The 9,332-nt window shown below is 40.1% G+C and overlaps 1 non-coding gene across 1 annotated transcript; it reads left to right on the top strand.

The window, feature by feature from the left end:
• The first annotated feature begins 7,056 nt into the window (after nt 1-7,056).
• Nucleotides 7,057-7,130, top strand: TRNAI-AAU (transfer RNA isoleucine (anticodon AAU)). The gene has a single exon. It is a non-coding gene; the product is annotated as a tRNA-Ile (tRNA).
• The last annotated feature ends 2,202 nt before the right edge of the window (nt 7,131-9,332 follow it).

The following is a 9,332-nucleotide window of genomic DNA, read 5'->3' as shown; positions in this document are numbered from 1 at the left end:
ACTTAACCTTGATTCACCTGTGTCTGTTTTCTGGTAGCACCTATCTTCCACCCAGCGTGTGCTCCCTTGTCTTTGACTCTAACCTGCTGTTTTCATCTCAAGTGTTAGTAGGTTTAGGACACATTCTACAGCGATATGGCCTCACTGATAGAACAAAGAAATCCTATTGCCAAATGGGATTTCGTCCAGAGATATAGGAGTTAAACTTTTCAACACATATTTCTGGAGGATTCAATTCAACCTGTAACAACAATATGTTAAAATTATTATTAACCTTTTTAAAAACAGTCAAACTGTTTTCTAAAGTGGCTGTGTCATTTTGCATTCCCACCTGCACTGTATGAGAGTTCAAATTTGTCCACATCATCAGTAACACAGGTTATCATCTATGTTTTCTGGTATAGGCACAGAGTAAGTGTGAAGTGCTATGTCAATGTGGTTTAATTTATACATCCATGATGACTGTGAGTAGCACTGGTTGTATAGTGGTTAAGTACTACAGCAGCTAAGTAAATGTCTGCAGTTCAAATCTACCAGCTGGTCTTTGGAAACCTTATGGGGCACTTCTACTTTCCTATATGGTGGTTATGTGTTAGAACTTGACAGCAAAGAGTTTGGGCTTTTTTCTTTTTTGGACTTATAACTATGGTGTTGAACATCTTTACATGTGTTCATTAGCCATTTGCATGTCTTATTTGGACAAATGTGTATTCAAATCTTCTGTGTGTTTAAATTTGGTTCTTTATCTTAGTATTATTGATTTATAAAATTTCTTTACATATTCTGGATTCAAGTCCTTCATGAGATATTTGATTCAGGGATATTTTCTCCCAGCCTATGGTTAGTCTTTTCATTTTCCTAATGGTGTCTTTCGAAGTGCAAAAGATTTTAGTTTAGTTCTGTTAGTCAATTTTTTTCTTTATGGATAGTGCTTTTGGTGTCCAAGGTCACAAAGATTTTCTTCAGTGTTTTCACCTAAAACTTTCACAATTTGAGGTCTTACATTTCAGTCTATGATGGATTCTAAGTTAACGTTTGTGTATGGTTTGAGGGAAGGCTCTAAATTCTTCTTTTTGTGTGTGGATATCCAGTTGTCCCAGCACTAATTATTGAAAAGCTATCCTTTTTGTCTTGATTTGCCTGGGTATTTTTCTGAAAAGGGTCGCTATGAATCGGAAAGCACCACTTGGCTATGAATGAGAAGATTCTATGCTTCGCTCTCACTAGCTAAATAACTTTGGGGAAAAAATCCATTCCTACTTTTCTTTTATAGAAGTTGATCTCATTTTCTAAAATAAATATTTTAGGGCATAAAAAATAGTACTAGCATAATTTGGTCAATATTTTTCTTTGTTTTATTCTTTAAAATATTTTTAAAATGATTCATTAGGGACACAGAGTTCTACAGCCTGTTAGGAGAGATTCTGCTTTAGACACTGTCTTCAAAATTGATTTCATCCACAGTCACATGGATTTCCTTGGCACCACTGGCCCTGACAAACATTCCTAATTCTTCCTTGTGGGAAAAGAAGCCATTTAAAATTTATATAAATTAATCTTTACCATTTTAAATGAGAGCAAGCCATTAGCAGAGTAATCAATTAATCTAATCCCACATTCCTCTGAAATTATTATCTTAAGCTAGTAATAACTTCCATACTTTAAAATTCTATATAAAAAAATAGTCATAGCATGATTATAATTTTAGCTATTATGTTTTTCCATTTTTATTACCTATGAGCTTTTCAAGAATTGGATCAATGTTAGAATTTCTAATTTTGTTTCCATTACTTTTTAGTATGAAGGTTCATGTGCCTATTAATCATAAATTGGATATAATATTGTTTCATGACTCAAGTGTCCTCTAAAATCAAAAGCTGGATAATGAAATGCACTTCTTACCCAGGCATCACAACATTTCCTCCTGTCAGGATGTCCTGTTGGTGCTCCTGTGACATGATACAAAATTCTCAGCTCCTGAATTGCTTCCAATCTGGCCCAAACTACCTGCATCTCTTGCCTGAATTACTGCAGTAACCTAACAACCTTCCTACTGCTGCTTAGCAGCTGCCTGCTAAGCCCGCCTCCAACCTTGTTCTCTGTGTTGTGTGCTGGGTTGTGACACCCAGGTTCCCTCCTTTCAGGACCAAGGCATTCATTTCCCCAGCTGCCACAAGTGTTGCTCCCTCATGGCACAAAGTTGAGGCCCTCTCTAGGAATTGCCCTCAGCTGAAAGGAACTGCCTCAGTCAAGGCCATGTTGCCTCTCTGAGCATCCCACAGTAATGGATGCTTAATACATACCTGTAAAGGTCTGACTCTCTTGCCTTAACTCTGAAGGGCCCTCCCATTTTCAAGGCTCCTCATGGGATCAGATCAGGCCTCTGTTGCTGCCTGTCGACTTTTCCCCTTCTAACCCTGCATCCCTCACTGCTTTACAGGTGTTATTCCCATATCATTCCCTAATAAACTTCCTGCACACAAATATCTAATCCACGTGAATACAGCTTGTGCCAGGAGTGGTCAAGAAACCATACACTGAATGGGATTTTGGAGATGGATCATTCTCTATTCATATGGCAATGAATCATATGTCATTAATATAGTGAACCAACGTTATCCCCTACAAGTGCCCTGAGAGTCTAAATATCCATGGACCATACAAGGCTCAGGAGATAAAAAGTCTCTTTATGTGCTTTCACAGGGGTACTCTGCCTATTACATTTTGCCCTAAATTGGAAATTAATCAACTTTAGCCTTTGAGGGAGCACAACGAAGAGGCCGTCTCTCCAGGATATAGGAATGCACAGGGCGGATCCAACGGGGATCCTCTTTCCTGTCTGGAAGGGAATCCTCATGCCCTGATCCACCTGATCCTTTCCAGGGGTTGCAGTACCCTTCTCTAAGGCTTTCTGGGGAAGGATGAAGGAGCACTCTCTAGTCAATGTTTCTCTAGGGAAGAAATAGACAAGCTCCAGAATGTCTTATTTTGCAATGGAGGAGCGAAGTTCATTTCTGCTGGAGGTAGTTTTTGAGTTTCTTTTCTTTTTCTTTTTGCAGGAGTGCAGAAAGGGGAAATAGAGAACACAAAGAGAAGCTTGAAAAAATAGTGTCATCTAGTCATAGTTAAGATTATGTATATGACAGTCTCCTTTGGATGAGTGAAGAGGAAGACAACAAAGACAGATCTATCTGAATGTAAAAGAGTAGTTTTTTTTTTTTTTAAAACAGTTGTCTGGTTAGCTTGTTTGTTTAGAGTGTGGTGTTAATAATGCCAAGTTCCAGCTTTGGTCTATGGTTGAGCAGAAAAACAAGATTTCTGTTGATTAAAAATAAATACACAAATAACTTTGCACTCAATTCACACCCAGCTAAACTGAGAAAATAGGCACTCTGATATAAAATCTAGTTCAAATGTCAACTGTATGTCTTTAATAATCCTCAGTAGTGACACCTACCCTCTTTGCTCCCCCTCAAAAATGGGCATGGTGAAGACAAGAAACAAAGAGATTTTTGAAACAAGTGACACAAAGCCATAAGATGGAAATTTTAGTGAAGAAAAGGAGGCTAGGAGTGGGGATGGCCTTGGGGATGGGCGGTGTGCATGGAGGCCATTGTCCATCTGACACCTCGTTCTCCTTGTCCCTTTTCCAGGGTCCAACGCACTGTGTTTCCATGGGACTGTGAAGTACTTTCTCTACCTGATTATCTCTGCTACCTGATTGTCACCTCAGCCCTTGCACTGCTCTTTCTTACCGCTGAAACTAATCCCTATAGATTTATAGTAATCGCAGTCAGACACAATGCATATTTTCCTTCCTTCTTTCTTTTTTTTTTAAGGTATCAATTGACTTCCACTCTAATTGCTGTGCATGAAGAGAGATTTTTTTTTTTTTTTCCTTTTCTGGATCTCCAAGACCTAGAATGATGCCAAAGCCAGAGTGAATGTATGAAACCTCTTAATTTTCTCTTGACTTTCATGTTACTTCCATAAATATTCATATATGCCATTTGTCTCCTGCCTGAAAATAATGAATTTTGATACATTTTGATACATAATTTGTGGGCAACACATATTCCAAAACACGTAAAACTTTTCAAATATGCTGCAAAATCCATTTGGTTGCATTGATTTCTCAAATACTCCACACCCCCCGCCCCCAAAACATAGACACACACACTTGCACAACCCAAAGCCACCAGGCCTCTCTAACTATGACCCAGGAATCATAAATGTGCTTATAAGACTTATCCTGCTGTACAAAAGCCAAAAAAGACAAAAGTTTGACCCAACCAGACTTCTTGGGTGCATAAAAAAAAAATAATATTCCCCAAAGAACTTTTATTTTTCAACATTACACCAACTCCCACTGGAGGGCAGCAAATACTTTCAGTGGAAGAATCCGCTTCCAAGAATCCTAACCAAAAACAAAAAACCAAACCCATGGCCATTGAGTCGATTCTGACTCATAGCGACCCTATAGGACAGAGTAAGAATCTTAAGATCCCAAAAATGTTTGTGGACACTTTCTTTCCAACGTGTCATGAAAGAGTTTTAACTGGGAAATTCACATTGTTTACCCATGAAAGTTTTCATTAGAAAAAATTTAATAATCTTCATATATTCTTGGTATGTCCTATTTAATATTCCAAGATTATTAGATGTTCTGTCGAAAGCTCTTTGAAATTAATGGTAATCCTTATGTTTAAAAATACTTTAAAATTTGCTTTATTTAGCCTTACATTAGTTATATAAATAATTCCCCTAAAGTCTTTCCCTTTTAAAAATTATCAACATATTAATGACATGATGTTGATTAAACCAAATGAACAAGACCTTCGGAAAGAAGAAAAAAATTGATGGCGACTCCTGATGACATTTGATTTGAAACCAGAAGTCCCTAGGGGTCGATTTCAAAGCGGATAAGCTTTTGAGGTTCTCACTTGACAGAAAACCTGTACATTCCACGCTCTGAATCTGAAGGGAGCCAGGTCCACCGGCTCCACTCAGAGGGGGATCTTTGGGGCAGGGGCCTTCTCTTAAGACCCGCCTCCACCCTCTTGGAAACCACGGAAACAGAGAGGAACTGGGCAGGGGAGGCGCTGGCACTGGCTATGGGTGGGGGAAGACCTGAGTGTCAGCGTCTCTAGGGAGAAGATGTACTGCTTTCAAGCCCAGACCAACACAGAGGGCAGGAGAATTCTTGCGTTGGTCACAATATATACGCTCTTCTATGTTCGGTTAATGGCAATGGGTGGTTGCTTTTTATATGTTCGGTAAGGAGGATCTCCGGAACAAAATTAGTTCATTTCTAAGCTCAGAAAACAGATGTTTTCCCACCGTGTTTCATAGTAAGCAAGGCCTTTCCTATATTGGGCAAACCCAATCACTGCAATTACGATGAAACTGCCTTCAGTCTCAAGTTTCCTCTACAGAATAGAGTTTTTTTAGATGCCCCAGGCTGGATAATCTCAAAGCCGTCTTTTCCTCCAGAAAATTCTCACAGTGACGGTACACTTCTTTCACTCATACTTTTTGCCTATTAAAACGACCAAGCAAACTCCACTATTCATAACAATCAAAGTCTTCCCTCATAGATCCCATTCCTTTACAAACACAGGCGAGCTGGCGACAGGAAGGGAGCATTTAATTTTAAGAAACTCCTCAGTATTGTCCCATGGAAATTACTCTTGTGTATGTCCCTCTAGGGAAAGAAATTACCCTTTAGGAACCGGAGCACCAGACCCTCAGGACCGAACTCTGGAAGCCCGTGAGTCCGCACTAGGGGCCGGGCAGCTAGCTGCAGGGATATGACCCTGGAATGTCAAGCTGCGGGCCAGATACAGGGAAGGGGTGATTTTCAAGACTGGACTCTATATTGTTCATCCCTGGGACATCATACATCCTTATGTTAGGCTTCACACATGCCTAGTTCTTTTAAGTTAGTCTACAGTTTCTTGTTGCATTTACTTGATTTACTGAAGGAAAATGAAAACTGTGATATGTTTTTCTTTTCTTTCTTCTTCCCACCGTTTTCGCTATCTTCCCTTAACATTCCCTTTTTTGCTTAGGTAAAGGGAGTCGCCTTTTTCCAGGTTTTGCCTTAAGCATCGCTTAGTATAGCGGACCCACACACTCAGTACCTAGTGTATGATGGCAGTTGCCCCCAGATCAGTAGGGAGAAGATGGTGGTGTCTGCGCTTCTCCATTCCAGCGTCCATGTTTTATGGGGGTGGCTAGAAAAGAGCAGCTTGAAACCTCTGAAATAATCTGAGCGTCAAGACCTACACTGTTTGAATATTGCAGGCAATGATTAAAAGAATATATTGGCCAGTTAGCAAAATCTAGAGCCTTTGTTTATTTTTCCAAAACCTGATTATCAGCCGAGATGATATTCTGTACGCTTTTTCCAATCCTTGAACTGAAATTATTGACCAACTCACCATGCTGTGCAGGCACCTGGGACCCTAGAGGAGTAAAGAACGAGACAACACAGTCCTCGTCCTCAGGGAAAGGAAAGAGGGACATGAGCGGTGAATGACAATAAAATCGCAAAATGGACCCACAGAGATCCACGCTGCAGGGCGTTTTCTCGAACACAGAGAAGGGTCATCTGCCCAGGATTTCGGAACAGGCAAGGAAGATCCACCGGGACGTTCCTTCCTGTCAGGAGGGGAATTCTCAGGACGTCAGCAGGGACCAAATCAACCAGGTCCTTCTCCTGAGGTGTCTGAATCGTTCTCAAAGGTTTGCTTCCTGGGGTAGGCTGAAGGAGCCCTCTCTAGTAATGTTTCTGTTGGGATGAAATCGACGGCTCCAGAATTTCTTATTTTCCATAAAAAAGAAGCGAATTCATCTCTGCTGGAGGTAGAGATTTTGTGCCTGTTTCTGCGGGAGTGAGGAAAGAGGAAATAAAAAACATACAGAGAAGCTTGAAAAAGGAGTGTCATTTATTTATAGTTAAGATTATGTAAAAGCAAGTATCGTTTGGATGAGTGAAGAAGGTGTGAAAAATGTTCCTAGTGTGTGAACATAAAAAAATTTTCTTCCTGAGGTGGCCGGTTAGCTCAGTTGGTTAGAGCGTGGTGCTAATAACGCCAAGGTCGCGGGTTCAATCCCCGTACTGGCCAAGGGGAAAAGTTTTCTGATTAAGAAAAAAATCTTGCTGTCCTCACTGTACACCCAGCTGCACGTTGAAAATAACCTCTGTGACATCAAATCTAGATCAATTGTCGACTTTATTTCCCTAATCCTCAGTAGTAACACCTATACACTCTTTGTTCCCCCTCTAAGGGCGGGCGGGGGGGGGGCGGTTTTTTGGAACAAGTGATATAAAGCCTTCAGACAGAAATTTGAGTGAAGAAAACCAGGGTAAGAGTGGGGATGGTTTTGGAGATGAGGTCTGCCTCTGATGGCCGCTGTGCATCTCAGCATGTCGTTTTCCTTGTGCCTTTCTCAGGGTCCAGCTCACTCTGACTCTGTGTCGCCGTCAAGCACTTTCTCTACCTGATTATCTTCTCTACCTGAGTGTTTATTCATCCCTTATAATGCGCTTTCCTATTCTTGAACATGGTGTTTCTACTTATTAAATAAGGACAGTCAAATGTAATGCATATTTCCATTTTTTTAACCTACAAGTTGGCTTCTGTCCATGATACAATTTCTGTCCATGAAGAGAGATTTTTTTTTTCTTTTTCTGAATCTCCAAGATCTAGAACGGTGCCAAAGTCAGATGAGCACGGGAAACCTCTGGATAGTCTCCTGACTATTGTGTTATTTCCACGATTATTCACATGTGCTGTCTCCTAACTTAACAAGGTTTCTCTTGACCCAACATATCCCTCTAGCTACTACCTTGTTTTTCAGATGGCTTTATAAAAACATCCCCTAGAGCATTATCCAGATTTCCTAGCTCCAGTTTTGAAATCCACTACTTTCCGGTTTTTGACACCACCAGTTCATGGAAACTTCTTGTCAAGATTACCAATGACTTCCTCTCACTTTTTCAGAAACTTCTCTTCCTTGACTTCTGTTAAGGATTCAATTGTGTTCCCCTAAATTTTGTGTTGAAATCCAAACCCCTATACCTGGGAATTTATTCCCATTGGGGAACCAGTTTTCTTTGTTCTGTTAATGAGGCCATAATCAGTGTAGGGTATGTCTTAAGTGTAATGACTTTTGAGATACAAAAAGAACAGATTAGGCCCTGTGACAAGGGAGGACAAACTGAGGAAGACAGAAGCACATGTGAGGGTCAACAAGGACCCCAGGAACTCTGAGGCTATGGAAACTGAGGCAAGGATCTTCCCCCAGGGCCAACAGGAAGAAAGAATTCCCCTAGAGCTGTGCCCTGAATTTGGACTTCCAGACTCCTACACTGTGAGAAAATACACTTTTGCTTCTTAAAGAAAACAATTGTGGTATTCCTGTAACAGTAAAAAAAAAAAAAAAAAATAGCCCTAAGGAAATAAGACAACTTCTCAATGTCAGTAAACACTATCTTAAAACTTCTTTTTTTTTTTTTCAACTTCCAAGACACTGCTGTCCTGACTGCCTTTCTACCTCACTGCCTCATTCTTCTCAATAGTCTTTGCTGGTGTCACCTCTCCTCACCCATTCTATAGGAGAATGTTCCACAGATTGGTCCTTGAACATTTTCTCTATATGTACTCCCTCCCTGGTAATCTCACCCATTCTCATGCTTTCAATCATCAACACATTAGAGCTGCCCCATAGGGTTTCCAAGGTTATCATCTTTCTGGAAGCAGACTGCCACATCTTTCTCCCATGGAGTGACTGGTGGGTTTGAACTGGTGACCCTTTGGCTAGCAGACAAACCCTTAACCACTTGATGAAAACGGGTTTGGTTTTTTGGTTTATATGCCTACAACTCACAAATGTGTATCTGTGTTCTAGACCACTCCATGAACCTCACATTTTGTATATACAACTGATTCTTTGACATTACCACTTGGAAGTTTTATACTAGGCATTTAAAAGTTAGCATGTATAAAACTGAACTCCCATTTTTCTCTAATAATCTTACTATATACAGTCTTTCATATTTCCGTTAATTGCAACTCAATTTTTTCACTCTTTCAGGCTAAAAGACCTTGAAGTCATCATTTATTTTATTCTCTCTCTCATATCTCACATCCAGGTTGTCAGGAATTTCCCTTCTCTCTATCTTCAAAATATTTCCAGACTCTGACTACTTCTTATTACTCTTGACAGCCACCATCTTGTCTGGCGTTGGAGAAAAAGACACCAGAATCAAATCTGATGAAAAGAGATATTTCTTAAACATATACAAAGGTGATCGTTGCAATGAG

The sequence above is a fragment of the Loxodonta africana genome, chromosome 1, assembly GCF_030014295.1.
Source record: "Loxodonta africana isolate mLoxAfr1 chromosome 1, mLoxAfr1.hap2, whole genome shotgun sequence".
Taxonomy (NCBI): Eukaryota; Metazoa; Chordata; class Mammalia; order Proboscidea; family Elephantidae; genus Loxodonta; species Loxodonta africana.
Note: the sequence above shows the minus strand (reverse complement) of the source record. Positions and strands in the feature narration are given on the sequence as shown.